The sequence below is a fragment of the Coenobita brevimanus genome, chromosome 76, assembly GCF_032717465.1.
Source record: "Coenobita brevimanus isolate Jiangsu-jjx chromosome 76, ASM3271746v2, whole genome shotgun sequence".
Classification (NCBI taxonomy): domain Eukaryota; kingdom Metazoa; phylum Arthropoda; class Malacostraca; order Decapoda; family Coenobitidae; genus Coenobita; species Coenobita brevimanus.
The window spans coordinates 22936125-22954875 of record NC_137029.1 but is presented as its reverse complement, the minus strand read 5'-3'; the positions used below and the strand labels follow the sequence as shown (position 1 = coordinate 22954875).

The 18751-nt window shown below is 41.8% G+C and overlaps 1 protein-coding gene across 3 annotated transcripts in view; it reads left to right on the top strand.

The window, feature by feature from the left end:
* The window catches only part of LOC145408285 (synaptic vesicle glycoprotein 2C-like), a 359002-nt gene that overhangs the window by 320964 nt on the left and 19287 nt on the right, over positions 1-18751 (top strand). The window lies entirely within an intron of this gene.

Below are 18751 nucleotides of genomic sequence, written 5' to 3'. Positions count from 1 at the left end.
GCAGTGGAGCCACCCAGTTATATTATTCATCTATCTATCTATAGACCGACGCCCTAATCCTGCAAAGGGTGGCCGAAGACAAAAACGCCTCCAAGTCGCTCTGTCACCCACCATTTGACTACCCTCCCCGCAGCTCACCCCCCCCCTCCCTCATATACCTCTCAACTCCATCCCTCCACCTCATCCTCGGTCTACCCCTCCCTCTCTCTCCCTCCACCTCACTTACATACACCCTCTTAGTCAGTCTTTCATTCTCCATTCTCTCCACATGTCCAAACCACCTCAGTGTATTTCTCCTAATCTTCTCAACCACATCCACATCCACCCCACAACGTTCCTTCACTTCTTCATTCATCAACCTGTCCCTCCATGTCATTCCACATGCTCCTCTCAAGTAACTCATTTCCACTGCTCTCACTCTTGACTTGTTCCCCTCTTGCAAGGTCCACGCCTCGCTAGGGTAGGGATCACAATACTATCATGCAGTGACTTCTTAACTTCCATACTCACCTCCCTATATCTCATCACTGCTTTCAGTGAACAAACAACCTTCCTTCCCTGCTGTACCCTTTCACTCACTTCATCCCCCAAAGTTCCATCCTTACTCATCACACTACCCAAGTACTTGAATGCACTCACATTCTCCATATCCTCACTATCCAACCTCACTGTACATTTTGTGACTTCATTCCTCTCAAACACCATAACTTTAATTTTGTTTACATTAACTTTCAGCTTCCTCCTCCTACACACTGCCCCAAATTCATTCACCAAACCTTGCAACTCCCATTGATCTTCACTCAACAATACTGTATCATCAGCAAACAGCAACACCGGAATCTTCCAAATCTCACCCTCATTCATTAGAGCCACCCCCACATCCACTGCCCTACCTTGCACCTCCTTTACAACCCCATCCATGTATATATTAAACAGCCATGGAGACATCACACAACCCTGTTTCAGTCCCACATTGAGATCAAAGAACTCACTCAGCTGACCATCCACTTGCACCGTAGCCCTAGCTCCTTCATACATACTCTTCACAGCATTCAACAATTTCCCCTCCACCCCATATATTCTTAATACCTTCCACATACCTTGCCTATCTATTCTGTCATAAGCTTTCTCCAAGTCCATGAAGGCAGCATACACTTTCTTTCCCTTCTCTAGATACTTCTCCACTAAACATCTTAGAACAAATATCTGATCTACACACCCTTTTCCCTTCCTAAATCCCCCTTGTTCTTCTCCAACTAGCTCCTGTGTCATATGCCTGACCCTATCAATGAGTATTCTACCATATATTTTACCAGTCACACTAAGAAGGCAAATACCCCTATGGTTACCACATACTTCTCTCTCCCAGTTTCCTTTGTATAAAGGAACAATTATACCTGATTTCCAGTCCTCTGGAACCCTTCCCTCTTCCCAAGCCAATCTACACAACTTCCATATCCACTCCAGAACAATCTCACCCCCATACCTCAGCATTTCACCACACACTTCATCAATTCCTGGGGCCTTTCCCATCTTGGTCTTCTTCATTGCTTCCACTACTTCCACCCTACTTATATCTTCCTCCCTCCTTTCATCTCTTCTTCTCCCAGCCATTCCCCAACCACTTATACTCGCATTGCTCTCACACTCTACATTCAACAAATCCTCAAGGAGCTCCTTCCGTCTCCTCAATTTCTCTTTCTTCTCCACCAGCAATCTATTATTTCTATCTTTCACTCCCCTACTATATCCCCTTTCACAATGCCTTCATTTCTTTACCTCCTTCCAAAACAATTTCTTACTCTCCCTCCATTTCACACTCTGATTCCTCCCAAACTCTTCATCTACTTTCTTCTTACTCTCCTTCACCAGTCTCTTCACCTCCCTTCTGCTCACATATACCTCTCTCTTCTCTCTCTCATCTTCTCCCTGACCTCTACTCGCTAACCATTCACTATATGCCTTCTTCTTTTGTTCCACAGCTCTTTTCACCTCATCCTTTCACCATGCTGTCCCTTGCACACCCTTGCATCTCCTCCTCACTCCACACACCACCTCACATGCTGCGCCTATCTCTTCCGTGAATATCTTACATAGGTCTTCCACCCCTTCCATCTGCTCTAGCTCATACCTTCCCAATCTTTCTTCCACTATACTCTTATACTCTGCCATTTTCTTACTATCTTGCAAATTCTCCACTCTTCTGACAGGAGCTGTTTCCTCCTGTCTTCTCCTTCGTCTCCTTAACCATTTTCTTTGCAGCTTTATCTTGGCCATCACTATGTGATGGTCCGAGACTCCATTCCCCCACCCTCTCCACACTCATGCATCCAACACTTGTCTTCTCATTTGCTCATCCAAACACACGTAGTCTATCATTGCCTTTTGTTCAACAAGTTCACCATCCATCCTCCTCATTACTCTCCATGTATACCGGTGGATCATCTTATTCCGAAAGTAGATGTTGGCTATTGTCAACCCCTTACCAGCGCAGATGTCCACCAAAGCACTACCATTCCCATCTACTTCAGCTGGCACACCCCACTGACCAACCACTCCATCCACTTGTACATTCCCAACTTCGCCATTCATGTCTCCAATCAAAAGCACTCTCTCGCTCCTCTCAAATTTGTCCATACATGCTTCTACTCTCACCCAAAGCTCATCTTTCACTCTTGCCACACGGTCTTCTGTCGGAGCATACACACATACAATCGCCCACGCTTGTATACCTACTTTCATCCTCACCCATACAATCCTTGCACCCACTATTCCATACTCTCTTATATTCTCCTTCCACTTCTTGCTTATCATCAGACATACTCCCTCTCTTGCCCTCTCATTCTCATTAACTCCCGCACATATATTTAAACCATATTCCCATTCTCTCACCCTTTCACCCCCCCATTTAGTTTCAGTCAATCCACATATATCCACTTTTGCATCCTCAAGCACCTGAACTATCTCTCTCTCTCTTTCACTTCATCATTCACTCCTCTCACATTCCATGTCCCCACCCTCAGAATGTCCTTTGTCCATTTCTTAGTCGTCAACGTATGGTCCGTCCTGGTCCGAGGCGCTTTATTCGCTTGTTTAGTTAGTTCTTTTTACGGGGTGGGGCTCTAACCCACCACCAACCCTTTTAGTTGCCTCGTACGACAAGCAGGGATACTGGGGGAGTATTCTTGAAACCCCCCTACCCCCAGGGGGTAGTTATATTATTGCCGCCACATAAAAGAGCCCCACTTCTACACCAAGTTTTTTTTTTTTTTTATGTGAGTAAGAAGGAACTAAAGGCTAAGAGCCCACAACATTTCCTTCCAAGAAACAAAACAAAAACAATACAAAAGTGAGCCAAATTCAAGATCTGTTCATTTCGAGATGTCTGGACACACTGCGTTTGAAAGACTGGAGATCTTAGGAAGTAGGAAATACAGACAGAGAGAGACAGTTCCAGTGTTGACCTGTTACATAAATGATGGACTGGGAGTAATGGTTAACTCTTGCAATAGAGAGTTGGACAGAAAAGGGATGAGAGTTTGTTGCTAGACAGGTGCTACACGCCCATCGTAGAGGTGGAGGGATGCAAGCAGACAGTTCAGAGGAGCAGTGACCATGGAAGCAACAATAGAAAAGAGATAAAGAGGCAACAGTGTGGCGAAGAGACAGAGGTTGAAGGGAGCCAGTAAAAGGAGGAGAATTAATGAGACGAAAAGCCTTTGACTCCACGCTATTGAGAAGAGCTGTATGTGGGGAGCCTCCCCATACATGAGAGTTGTACTCTACAGGGGCAAATAAAACCTGTGTATAAAGTCAACAACTGTTCAGGGGTGAAGAAGGTATGGAGTTAGCTTAGCACACCTAATCTCATGGAAGCTGATTTTACAAGACATGTAATATGATCTCTCCAGGATAAATCCCGAGTGAATGAAACCCCAAGCATGTTCAAGGATGATGCAGGCTTGAGCTGGATATTATTAAACATTAGTGGGTACTCCTGTGGAAGATTTTGTCGGGTTGATAGGTGTAAAAACTGAGTCTTTGATGCATTAAAAACAAAAAAATTATTTTTACCCCAGTCAGAGATACGAACCAAGTCAGACATTAGGTGTGTCATAGCCTCATCCCTTGTTTGTTGAGGTAACTTCTGGGATGGACATTGCGGGAACCAAATGGAAAGGTGAAGGGTGGAATCATCAGCATACGAGTGGATAGAGTTAAATGTACAGCTTAGAAGATCATTGATGAATAAAAGGAAGAGAGTTGGTGATAGGACAGAGCCCTGAGGCACACCACTGTTGATAGATCTAGGAGAAGAATGATGGCCGTCTACAACAGCGACTACAGAACAACAAGAAAGGAAGCTGTAGATGAAGGCACAGATAGAGGGTTAGAAACCGCAAGAGGGCAGTTTGGAAATTAAAGTTTTATGCCAGACACAATCGAATGCCTTTGAGATGTCAAGTGCAATGGCAAAGGCTTCGCCAAAGTCCCAAAAAGAGGATTACCAGAAGTCTGAAAGGTAGGCGAGAAGATCACCAGTGGAGCGTTCCTGATTGAACCCATACCGACAGTCAGAAAGAAGGTTGTGATAGGAGAGATGCTTTAAAATTTTTCTGTTAAGAATACTCTCAAAAACTTTTGAGACACTGGATGTTAAAGCAATTGGACGATAGGTAGAGGGTTGGAAGTGGTCACCATTCGTTGGGAATGGCTGAATGAGAGCAAACTTCCAGCAAGAAGGAAAGGTACAAGTTGAAAGACAAAGGCGAAAGAGTTTACATGGGCAGGATGTAAGCACAGAAGAAACAGTTCTTGAGGACAACAGGAGGTACCTCATCAGGCCCATATGCCTTGTTAGTATTGAGGCCAGTGATGGCAGAAAATACATCAGCTGAAGAAATTTTAATGTCAGCCTTGAGGAAGTCAGAGGGAGGAAGTGATGCAGGAACAGCACCGGAATCATCTAAGGTGGAATTGGAGGAGAAAGTCCGAGTGAGGAGATCTGCTTTATCAGTAGAAGAAATAGCTACAGAGCCATCAGAGTAGAAAAGAGGACGGAAGGATGATGAGGTAAGTTGTTAGAAAGGTTTTTGGTAAGGTGCCAGGAGGAACGGGAAGAATTCGAGTTGGAGAGTTGAGAGCATTTAGTACGGATGAAATTATTTTTAGCAGAACGAAGAACAGACTTAGCTCGATTCTGGGCAGAAACATAAAAAAGATGTGATTCAGGGGTGGGTTGGCTGTGGTACCTTTTATAGGCCCTCTCCTTGTTGCAGACAGCATTAGAACAAGCGTGATTAAACCAAGGCTTTCATGCATTAGTCAGAGGATATGAGAAAGTAATGTATGCTTCCATGCCCGAGAGAATAACCTCCATAATGCGCGAGGCAGACTCAGATGGCTCCCGGCCATGGAAGCAATAATCATTCCAGGGAAAATCAAAGAAGTACTGCCTGAGGACCTCCCAATCCGCAGCTCCAAAGTGCCACAGTCGACATATTTTTTGGAGGGTCCGCAGGCCGTACTGGAGCGATAGGACAGGTTAAGGTAATAAGGTTGTGATCAGAGGAGCCCAACGGAGAGGAAAGATTAACAGCGTAAGCAGAAGGATTAGTTGTAAGGAAGAGGTCAAGTATGTTGGAGCTCTCTCCAAGGCGGTCAGGGATACGGGTAGGGTGCTGTACAAGCTCCTCTGGGTCATTAAGGATAGAAAAGGTGTAGGCTTGTTCACCATGTGGATCAGTGAAAGGAGAGGAGGGCCAAAGGTGGTGGAGAACATTGAAATCTCCTAGAATGGAGATTTCAGAGAAAGGAGAAATGGACAGAATGTGTTCCATCAAAGAAGTAAGATAATAATAATAATAACAATAATAATAATAATAATAATAATAATAATACTGTAATAATAAAATAATAATAACAATAATAATAATAATAATAATAAGAGAGATATCAGAAGTCCTAGTGAGTGATGAACAGGGTGGCTTTAGGAGTGGCAGATGATGTGTGGATCAAGCATTTGCAGTGAGACAGATAGCTGAGATGGCTTGTGAGAAGGACCATAAGGTGTTTATGGCATGCATGGATCTGGAAAAAGCATACGACAAAGTAGACAGTGAGGGATTGTGGAAAGTTTTGCTCATGTGTGGTGTAGATGGCAAGCTTCTAGGTGCTGTCAAGAGTTTTTATGATGGTAGTGAAGCATGTGTAAGGGTTAATGGGCATCTAAGTGAATGGTTCATGATAGGTATGGGCGTGCGACAAGGTTGTGTGATGTCCCCTTGGTTATACATACATATATATATATATACAGTATATTCGTTTCGTTTTTAAAGGCTCCAACTTGCTTGCATGTGTCGGCCTTGGTCACCTAATGGCGGCTCTCCACGCTGCACGATCCATTGCAGCCTCCCTGTTCGGTCCCTTAACCCTAAGGTCACACTTAATGACCTCGTCCCATGTCTTTCTCGGTCTACCCCTCATAACCCCACCCCCAATATTAACACTTCTCACCTTCCTCACCCAATTATCATCCCCCATCCTCTCCACATGTCCAAACCATCTCAATCTACCTCTGCTCATCACAACACCAATATATATATATATATATATATATATATATATATATATTATACAGATGGGGTGATGAGAGAAGTAAAAACACGAGTAATGGAGAAAGGGATGGCGTTGGTAATGAATGGTGATAGATGGAATATCTCAAATTTGTTGTATGCCGATGATGCAGTACTGCTTGCAAGTACTGGACAAGAATTTGGTAGGCTAGTGCAGAGTTTTGCTGATGTCTGTGAGTGTCATGCCTTGAGAGTGAATGTAGAGAAGAGTAAAGTGATGGTTATTGAGAGAGAAGGTGACTCCCAGTGTGATGTCACAGTGAAGGGAGAGAGACTGGAATTGATGAGAGAGTTCAAATACTTGGGTACAGTGATAGAAAAGAGAGGAAAATGTGCAAAAGAAGTTGAAAGTTGAGTGACACAAGGAAGAAAAGTAGCTGGTGCAATGAAGGTCTTGATAAGAAACAGAGGCTCGAGTGTTGCAGCTGCACGAGGCATACATGAGGGAGTGTTTGTGCCAACTCTAACATATGGGTGTGAGACTATGGTGTGGCATGAAAATGAAAAGTCAGGAGTAAGAGCAGTGGAGATGGGACTGCTGAGGAATGTATGTGGAGTACAGAGGGTAGATAGGATACGAAATAATGTGATTCATGAAAGGTGTGGAGTGAGGAAGTCAGTGGACACCAGAATCGAAGAGAGTGTCCTGAGATGGTATGGTCATGTGGAGAGAATGATAACAATAGAATGGTGAAAAAGGTATACCTGAGCGAATTTGAAGAAGGGAGGAGGCGAGCTGGCCAAGGAGAAGGTGGAGAGATATGGTGGATGAGTGTTTGAGGAAGAGAGGTTTGGAAGTCGATGAGGCTAGGGAACTGACAAGAGATCGAGCTGGCTGGATGAATGTTGTGAGGAGAAGTGCATGATCAGGGATTTTGAGACCCCTTGTGAGCATGGCAGCGTCTGGATTGACTCAGTCGGACACGTTTGTGTGAAGCTGCAGAATGTGGTGAATGTTTTTGGTGTATCCGATAGAGCCAGGATTCCGGGGGCTTGAATGATGAGTGAATGGATGTGTTGCCTATTTGGATTGGGGAAGTTTGTGCTGTCCGGACAATGCTACTCCTTTCCCTGCCCTTGGGTGGGAAAGGAGGTTCGGATGATGATGATGATGATAATAATCTGGTCTTTTGTTTCTCAAAAGCGCCAGTTCTTCCTTTGGGAATTCACTAGTGCTTGACACACATACTGTATTTTTACAGTTGTAAGAATTGTGACATCTCAAATATAATACAAGCTACGTCATATATATACAGTATATGAAAATGGCAATAATTAAATGTAATCATCCGTCATAGTACCTCTCTCAAGGTCTTAGCATTTTGAGAAAAGAAAGGCTTTCAGCTGTCTCTTAAAGGATTCAACAGAAGAGAGTTGTCATATGGACAATGGCAATCTGTTTTATAATCTAGGGGCTCTATACACAAAAGAACGATCAGAGAAAGATGACTGGTGAATGGCTCCCGGCTTGTTAAGACGCAAGGAATCTTCACTACGTAACATCACACCCGGGTGTGCCGATGGGAGTTTTAATAATTCAGCAAGATACTTCAGTTTACCAAACATAAGAACCTTGAATGTAATAAGACACAGTTTAAATTCAATTCTAGTCTTTACTGGTAACCAATGCAACTCAATCAGGAATGGGGTAGTCGAGGTTCTCGGGGGGAGACCAAAGATAAGCCGTGCTGCCCTGTTCAACACAGACTGGATGTTTGTTAGTACAGTGAACTCTCACATTTGGCGAGTAATAGGTGCAAAAAAAAAAAAAAATTACCAAACTGGATTTCACCATATCTCAACTGAATAACTAATGGGAAAAAACTAAATTGGTTCTGGGAATGCATGACTTGACTGATTTTCCACCTATATTATAACATTACTGGGTGTAAATCATGTGATAAACACACATAACATGATTAAGTTTAATTTGTTTTAGCCAAGAAGCAATACAAAACAGAAAAGCTCACATTAGTAAAGAAAATAATGGGCTTGATGTACACGTGGTGTATGGTGCGTGGAGGCCTTAGTTGGCATGACTGTTTACATACTGGGCATTGAGGATTCATCTGCACCTTTTTCAATATTGGGAAATAGATAATTGATGAAAATAAAATTTTATTACATTTCATGAGAGGATTGCTTTTCTTTCCGTTACAGGTGGCTTTACATTTAGTGACAAGCCAAATGGTTTCCTGTAAGCCAAGAAACCATTTACAACGCTGGGTGGTAACCATGTAACCAAACCACATCTGCTCCCTACGTGTCAAGTGGGTTGGTGGAGGGTTAGTGCCCCTCCCTGTAAAACAAATAACTCAGAGTCAAATGGCCACCCCGTAAGGGATTATGGCATCTGACAATAGATAGATAGATAGATAGATGAGAGGAGAGTCGGTAGAATAATCAGCTTAAATTTTAGTAATATTTTCCTTATGTATTATGGTTGTTATTGCCTTTAAACCATATAATTTCATATTTGTAAATTTTGCTATGTGGGGTGTTTCAATATTAGGTAATTTGTCACAAGATTTCACTTAATCTTATCTGGGAATATGACTTAAGTTCTTTGTGAAATATTCTGAAGCTCTTTTCTCAGCGAAGTGAAGAGCACAAGCTAAGTATTAAGTTTATGAAACGCCATGAGAATCATTGTTAATATGGACCCTGGAGCCTCACTCCCTGTAGTTTCTATTGTCCCTTCCTCCTGTGGCTCTTCATCTGAGCCAAATCCTTCAAAATCGAAGTCATCTGGAATGCTTTGCAATGTCTATGTTGTCATCAGCTGGGCCAGATCTTCACTCTGTCGTCAGCCCAGGTAACGAGTGATGAGCACTTGTTGTTCATTTATTTTCTTATTATATTCCTTCAAGAAGAAAGATGATATTTCATTCATTTTCTGTATCAGCTGAACACAAGCACTCTCACTGGCTACAACAGTCTGTATTTCTTCTGGGAGATGGGAACAGTCACGCAATATGTGAGAGTTTCATCGTTGTCAGTTGCTTGGGAGTCTGCGCAGGCTTATCTTCTTGTCTGTTGTTGAGACGACAAGACTTGAATTTCAGAACACAAACTAAATTTTGTTTGAAATTAATTCAGATTAAAAAAAAAATTGTTGATCATTGCCATAAATTACCGAATACAGTTACAGTATATTTTTATTATAAACAACTCGCTAAATGTGAGATTTCTTCACCAAATTAGAGTGTTGTGTACAATTCCATCCCGTCGCCAAAAGTGAATTCGCCAAATAAAAACTCGCCAAATGTATGAGTTCACTGTATATTATTTGGAAGACCACCCCACAGTGAATTACAATAATCAACACAAGACAAGACCACTGCATGGACCAGTGTTAAGAGACACCATCTATTCAGGAATTTTCTCACAGAGTACAGATTTCTGATATGCAAGTTAAATCCTCTGACAACCTGATTAATATGGTCTTTGTAATTCTGGTGAGTGTAGCCTATACACTGTACATACACTGTATATGGCTAGTGAGGGAGTGATCACCCTCTACCTACACAGATCAAAAGCCCTCGGGAGCAGGGGGGTGGTTGCTTTCTCAGGCAGAGGAACTCCTTGAGAGTGAAATGGCTGGGAAGCATGCCGGCACGTGACTGGCTACAGCATAGCTGGGTCTTTCGGGTGTGGGCAATCAGGCAAGTTAGCTGCCTACTGCGACTGCAACACAATGGCGAGGTGTTCAGGAAGTTAGCCAAAGAAACCTTGATGGACTCTGAAAGAACAATAATGGCCCCCAGTCCCGTGCAGCCCTTAAATGGGCAGGGGGTGCTAAGAATCTCACGGTTGCCTCAATTACAATCTAATTCCTTTGTTAATGCAAAAAATACAATTAAAATTGGTAACTGGAATGTGAGAACGCTAAATCATGACGGTAAAATCGATGAGTTAGTGAAGGTTTTTCAAAATTACAGACTTCATATTTGTGCTCTGACAGAAACTAGATTAACTGGAGTCGATAAGTTGGATTTGGAGGATGGTATACGTTTATTGATATCTGGCCGACAGGACGGAATGCATTATCAGGGAGTAGGATTGTTGCTGGGTTGTAAGGCAAATAAGGCTTTATGTGAGTGGGATCCTATAGATGAGCGATTGTTATACGCACGGTTTAAATCAAATCATGGCAACATCAGTCTGTTTGTGTGTTATGCACCTACTAATGATGCACTCGATGAAAGGAAAGACACATTTTATGAAAAGTTGCAAGGAGGAGTAGGAAGGGTACCTAGACATGATGTTTTGATCTGCGTTGGAGACTTTAATGCAGTAATGGGCTGTTCAAATGAGGGATTTGAGGCATGTATGGGTAAGATGGGAGTTGGTAGTAGGATGAGTGAAAACGGAGTGAGGTTTGGAAGCTTCTGTCTAGCAAATGACTTACCGGTAGTCATCGGGGGCACACTCTTTCAGCATTGCAATATACACAAGACAACTTGGGTGTCGCCGTGTGGAAAATATAAAAATCAGATTGATCACATCACTATCAGTAGGAGGCATAGAAGTTCTCTGCTAGATGTTCATGTTAAACGGGGAGCGGATATTGGTAGTGACCATCAACTCGGCATTGCAAAAATAAGGTTTAAACTTAAAAATCAGAAGAAGGAAAAATCTGGTGTTGGTAGATACGATATTGTTAAGCTTAGAATGGAAGGAGAAGAAAAGGAGGAATTCAGATTAGAATGCAGAAATAGGTTTTTGGTGTTGGAAACGTTGGAAGAGGGGGAGAGAAGTGTAGATGAGATGTGGGAGGATGTGAACAAAGTTTTGCATGAGACTGCTGAATGTACGATTGGAAGGAGACATAGATTCAGGAGAAAGAAATGGATATCAGAGGAAACGTGGGATATGATAAAAAAGAGAGGTGAGGCTAAATTGAGGAGTGAGATGCAATGCGTTGATGAACGAGAGATTGAATTAGCAAGAGCTGCGTACTGGAGTTTGAATTCAGAAGTAAGAAGGTTAGCTAGGAGAGATAAAAGAAGATGTGTGGATGAAAAGGTTGCAGAGACTGAAATCTTAATAAACAAAAATGATGGACAGAGTCAAAGAATAGCATATGAATCGATTAGAGAACTGAGTGGTAATGCAGGTAAACGCAAGGAAATACCAGTTAGAGACAGGGAAGGAAATTTATTGACCAAAGATGGAGATATTAAAAATAGATGGAAAGAGCATTTTGAGACAGTTCTTAATAGACCAATACCACCAGAAGAGGATATACCGTCTGCTCAGGAAGATTTAAATATAGAAACTGGAGAGTTGAGGCTTGCAGAAGTGGAGAAAGCAGTAAAACAGTTAAAGAATAATAAGGCACCAGGGGAGGATGGTTTATTTCTGGAAATGTTTAAAGTGGAGGGGGATAGATTAATAATGATCTTGACCAAGCTATTCAATAAGATATGGGTGATGGGGTTACTACCATCAGTTTGGAAGAATGGTGTAATTGTTAAAGTTCCGAAGAAGGGAGACCTGAGTGAATGTGGTAATTGGAGGGGAATCTCTTTGTCACCGATAGCTTTGAAAGTTTTCAGTAGAGTGTTGTTAAATAGGTTGGAGCCGGTGGTTGGGGGTATTCTGAGGGATGAACAGGCTGGTTTTAGAAAGGGACGTGGTTGCAATGATCAGATCTTTATAGTTAGGCATTTGATGCAGCAAGTTAATGAAATGAGAGTACTGTTAAGTCTTTGTTTTGTTGATTTTGAAAAGGCTTTTAATAGTGTTTCGAGAGAGACTATGGGGAAGATCATGAGACATTATGGAATACCAGAGGAGTTTGTGAGGGTCATTATGAACATGCATGAGGACACATTTTGTAAAGTGATGGTTGATGGTTGTCTGAGTGATTCGTTTGAAGTCAAGTCCGGAGTAATTCAAGGTGGTGTTCTATCGCCTTTACTATTTATATTGGTCATTGATTACATTATGAAACGTGTTGGAACAGAAACCGGTGCAGGTATACTTTGGGGAGAGAACAGGAAACTTTTGGATTTAGATTATGCAGATGATGTAGTTTTGATTTGTGATGGGCCAGAAGAGATGCAGAGAGTGTTGGACTGTTTGGTAAGTGAAGGTCGCAAGGTGGGTTTGGTTATTAATTGTGGAAAAACTGAAATAATCAATATGAATATGGAAAATGTGCAGGAATGTGTAATTGGAGGTATGGTTGTAAAGCAAGTTGATAGGTTTAAATATTTAGGTACTTATTTAGCCAAGGATGGTTCTTTGAACTTTGAATTCGAGGAAAGGTTAAAGAAGGCTAATCAGGCAATGGGAATGCTTAAAAATATTTGGAATAATAACAATTTTTCTGTGCATACAAAAATCAAACTTTATAAGGTAATGGTTAGGAGTATCTTAATTTATGGACACGAGTCTTGGTACAGCACAGTGACTATGGAAAATAAATTCTTGGTGTTTGAAAACAAAGCACTTAGAAGAATATTAGGAGTTAAGTGGTGGGAAAGGATACCAAATAGTAGAATTAGAGAAATAACGGGAGTGCAGCCGGTCGATGAATATGTTAGGTTCTCACGATGGAAGTGGCTAGGACATGTGTATAGGAGACAGGGAATAGTACGAGGTACACCAGGGTGGGTGGCACTTGGTAGGAGAGGTAGAAGAAGGCCAAAAGAGACATGGGTGAGGACAATTAGACGGGAAGCTGGAGATGAGTGTTGGGGAGATCTTGAGGAGTTAGCACAAGATAGGATGTGGTGGTGTGAGTTCATCGAGGCCCTATGCATCCCCGAGGGTGCCACAGGAAATGATTGATTGATTGATTGTAATTTAACTTTGAATTAAAATAAACACCCAGATTTCGAAAAGAGCTAACTGGATGAAGCTGTGACACGCCACTGCTCAAAGCCAGGCCATTATCAGAGTCATCACTCCTTCTGTTTCCTCTGATGATGATGATCTCAGTTTTACCATCATTCAGCTTAAGTTTATCAGACATTAGAGATTCAAACTTTGTCTTAGTATCTTTGATATCTGACATCTTAACATAGAGCTGGGTGTCATCAGCATAAAAATAATAGGACACATCATGAGCATCAAGTAAAGACGATAAACTGCTTGTGTAGATAGTACATAGAATTGGACCCAAAACTGATCCTTGAGGGACTCCAAATAGAAGGGGAGCAGAATCAGAGCTAGCATGATCAACAACCACTCTCTGAGATCTGTCCGACAGATATGACTTAAGGAGCAAAAGGACATTATCACAAATGCCATAAAAATACAGATCATCGAACAATAGTTTATGATCTACTGTATCAAAAGCTGTAGACAGATCCAACCGAACTAGGAGAGAGAGCATCCCATTACAGGTGTTTGCCACCAAGTCACTTTGAATCCTTGTTAGTGGAGTTTCAGTTGAATGGTATTTTCTGTATGCTGATTGAACAACAGGAACAACTCAGTTGTGTTCCAGTAATGGTACAAGGTGATCAAGTATGGCCTGCTCAATAATCTTGGATAAAAATGACAGGTTAGAGACGGGACGATAATTTGTCATGTTCTCGACAACAAGGCCAGGTTTCTTAATTAGGGGCCTAAGCAAAGCATGTTTCTCAGACTGCACAAAATTACTTTCTAAGATTTTTTTTTTTTTTTTTTTTTATGTGTCCGACTCTGGGCATAGGCTTCACAGCCTGCTTCCAAGGCCCAGTAGACCTCCTACATACCATACATCTCTACATGTCACCATTTTGGCGCTAACACCCACCGGCCATATTGAATACATGCTAGGACAGTCTCATACAGGACTGGTGTATTGGTATTAGCGGGGGTATTTTTATGACATGTTGGTGGGCCTTCTGGTACATCAGGAAAGGCTGCTTTTAATGAAATTCAAATCCTTAAACTGTTCTCTGCCCCAGCGGGGATTTGAACCTGGGTCCGGTAGGACTGCAGGCCATCTCTCTACTGATTGAGCCACTGCCTCCCTCTATTTGTTATGTTGCAGATAAATTCTGCAGCGTGCTCATACACATCAGGCATTTATGACATGTTACATGGATCGAGTGGGCAAGATGTTTTATTAAGTTCTCTGATATAACATTTGACTTTGTTTACATCCAGCAGATGAAACGTTGAAAGCAAATGATTCCTGGTGCACCGTGGCTCGAAGTCAACTGAGTACGCTTCACTAGGAGAATTGCTGTCTAAATCACTTCTTATGCGAGATATCTTAGTTGTAAAAAATGAAGCAAAATCAGAAACCAATTGGGCATCAGATACAGAAGTTGGTTTAACAATTCTCTTCCTCCGACCAACCAAATTGTTCACAACTGCAGTTTTTTTTATCACCACCACATGAATCAACTTTTTTTGGTAACACCTAGCTTTTTGGGCTGTTACAGTGTGAACGACTGCTCTTCTCAAAAAAACATAATGCAAACGAGTTACTTCGGTCCGCTGCAAGCGCCACTCACGTTCTGTCTTTCTAAGTTATCTATGCAAAGAATTAATGGATGGACCATACCACGGAGAATTATCATGTACAGTGATTGTTTTTACTACTTCAGGACAATAATGAGGTAAACTACCTCAGGACAATAATGGTCAAAAATTGACCTAAGCTCATTGTTGTAAATATCAACCAATTCATCAGAAGAAAGATTTGAAGAATCAGTGTAGTTTAAATGCTGATCAGTTTCAAGACACATCAGGTGGCGGTCAACATTCCTGTAATTTCTGAACATGGTGACCTTTTTATATGAAGGGGATTTCAGGACATCAAAACTAAGAGTGATCCGAGCAAGATCAGAGATGAGGGGTCAGATGAGTCAACCTCCACATCTGATATGCGCCTGCAACCAACAGGGGACAAGATCAAGTCAAGGACATGTCCCGAGACATGAGTTGGATCATTCACATGATTGAAAAAATTGTTCTGGGTGATTAACTCAAGGAATTCTGAAGAAAGTGGTTTTGACTATAGGCTGTCAGCCCAATAATTGAAAACACCACAGACAAGAAGTCCTCCAGATTTAAGAGATAACCCTTCAGGAAACTGCCCAAACTCCTCCATAAAACCTTGATCTGTTCCCAGATGACCTGGTCGATAGACAATTGCAATTCTAATGGTATTCTGATAGAAATTTATTAATACTTTCATAAATTTAAATGAATATGGGGTCAGGTCTTAGTCAGTGAGAGAAACGTTTGCAAGTGCTGCCGAGTAGATGAGTGCTATACCTCCTCCCGGATAGTAAGCAGCAGGCCTGGGAATACTAATAATAGAATGTGTCTTAGGCAAAGCATTATGAATAATATCAAAATCAGACTAATACAACCAGGTTTCAGTCATGCACAAAACGTCAAGCTCGTGCTGATTTAGAGTTTCGTTAATATAGTCTATCTTATTACGGTTAGAACAAATATTTAAAAGACCCATCCTTAACTGGTTCAAGAGGGACGTAGTCAGTTTTTTGAATGGTCGAAATTGGTGTTTTCAATCAATCTATTCCTGTGAGAAATCATAATTGGACAATCTCTACTTGATGCAAAATGGGCATCCGACTGTGAATTTGAATTTGCATCTTGAAGTCTTAAAGAAGAGCAGTTGATGCATGTGGGAGAATTTCTGTTACTACAGTCCTTAGATTTATAGGCTCTAGCACAAAAGACACATTTAAGTTCATCATTTTTCCTAGAACATCTCTCAGATGTATGATCAATGCCCTGACAGTGATGACACTGTGGAACCCAGAATCTGTCAGAAGCACAGCATCTAGTAAGATCCACATGGATATAATTGCCCTGTTCTATAATGGAGGATCTCACCTCTGGCAACATCTTCGAGACAGCAGTTTTGGTGTCATTCCTTGTTCTTGTGAAGAGAAGGCTGAGGGTACAAGCTCGATCAACAAGCATCTTAATTTTATTGTTTTTTCTCAGAATGTTTGGGATGATGTCAGAGTCACCCAAGGAAGAGGAAAGGCCTGTCACGGTCATTTTAGGCAACATTTTCTTTGGCGCTGATATGCAAAAAGTACACTCAGAGCCAAAATGATCACTCAGCACCCCAGTTGCTTCACCTTTGGCCTCAGCTGACGGAAACTCCATTACCAGCCCACCAGCCTTGGTCTTAAGGCAGCTATCAACCGGTACGGAGTTAAGTACACCTCTGATGTCTTTTGGTCTCATCTGATTTGCCAGGGCATCAGCACTACTCTTTGGTTTCACAATCAGTACATGCTGACTATGAATGGCTTTACTCTGGCCATGAGCACTGATCTCAATCACGCCCCCAGGCATATCCTTTCCTTCCCCTACGAGAGACCCGCGAACAGCATCCTCAGTTGACTTGACCTGATCTTGCGTGACAGCCATGGATGATGAGACCTAGGTCTCTAGTGCCTCCAATCTGATTAAAACGTCTCTAATTGCCTGAGAGATCGCGCCAATAACTTTATCTTCAAACTCCTTCTTGGTTATGCTACTTCCTCCACTACCCAAGACCTCGTCCGCTGGTGCAACGCACTGGCTACACAGCCAGCGAAAGCCCAGCTGGTGGCTCTTCTGAAATGGATAGTCGCCTGCATCCATATTTTCACAAGCTATATGAACCGACTCAGTGCAGTAAGTGCACTTCAGTGCTTGTGCACTTTTTGCTACTGACCTAGTGTAGCGAGGACACTGGTGTTGTTTGCTCATGGTAGTGGAGAACAAAAACAAAAATGACAACAACAGCAACAAAAAGTATACAATACTACCCGGGATAAACCTGGATAGCACTGCTCCTGTTTGTGTCACCTTAATTTGGGAGAAAAAAAAGAAAACCAAAAAAACACAAAGAACAGAAATGGAAAAAAACAGGGCGTTTGTAAGGTCACCATGAGCAGGTGGGGTACGACTTGACTATCCTTCTAGGAAATATACCCCAAACTGAGGTGCCGCAAAAGTGCTGAGATGGTATTGACAATTTTCCCAATTCGAGCTTTATAGCAGCAGCAAATTTGTCACTTAGGCAAGACCTTATTGGTTACGATACTGCCACTACGCAAAGATAGTCAAAGAAGTTTTGATAGTAGAATTAGGGGATAAAAAAACAGCGCAGATATATTTAGTCAGAGAATGACAGGAGAGCCGAAGCCAGAGAGTAGAGAATTCCGAAGAATCAAGTTCAGGAACACAAGAGCAAGATAAGTCATTGCGTACATATACACAGCAGCCACCGTTGGCCTTGGAATGAGTATAAAGAAAGTAGGAGGATACAGAAAAGGGTTTGCTGTGAGTTGCCTCAGACAGCTGAGTCTCGGTAAGGAAGAGAAGGTGAGGTTTAGAGGAGGAGAGGCGATGTTCAACAGAGAGAAAGTTAGAGGAAAGGCCGCAGATGTTGCAGAAATGAAGAAGAAGTGAGTCAGACAGTGGTTCCAAGCAGCTCTTAGATTTGCCACTGGGAGAGGGGTGGATGGTGGGGGCATTTATTGTCCTCTCCCCTGGGGACTCCGAGGCATCATTAACCCTATCAGGTTTTTGGGCCGGGCAGATTATGTCTGTGTCAGAGTCAGCCACTCACTCTGACCCACATCTTTGCGTTCAGATATTTTACTTTGATCGCTCTGTGTAAATACACTTTTCAAGATAGAATGTTGGTTTTGGTGTCATTTAAAGCTGAATAGTTGTACTTTATTGCAGTATGTTTAAAAATGGAGAACAAAGAAAATAAAATGTCAAAATGATGAGTTGAAGTTAGGTGATAAGCAAAAATTTTATATCGCCGTAGAAAAATATTCAGCAAAAAATAACGAGTTTAGATATGTAAATTTGGTTTAAACCATGCAAAAATACAATAAATTGGCTTTACAATGATATATAGATTATGGTAATTTTTGCATTTCATTGTGCAGTAAAACAAAAGGAAAGAGATGCACAATTTTATTTTAGTCTCGGCCACATATTCGCTTCGCTATTTTTTTCTTTGATCGGTCAGTGTAAATACACTTTTTATGATAGGATGCTGGTTGTGGTGTTATTTTGAAGCTGAATAGTTGTACCGGTACTTTATCGTAGTAGGTTCATAAAAGGAAAACAGAGAAAATAAACAGTCAAATTGACGAGTTGAAGTTAGGCAAAAA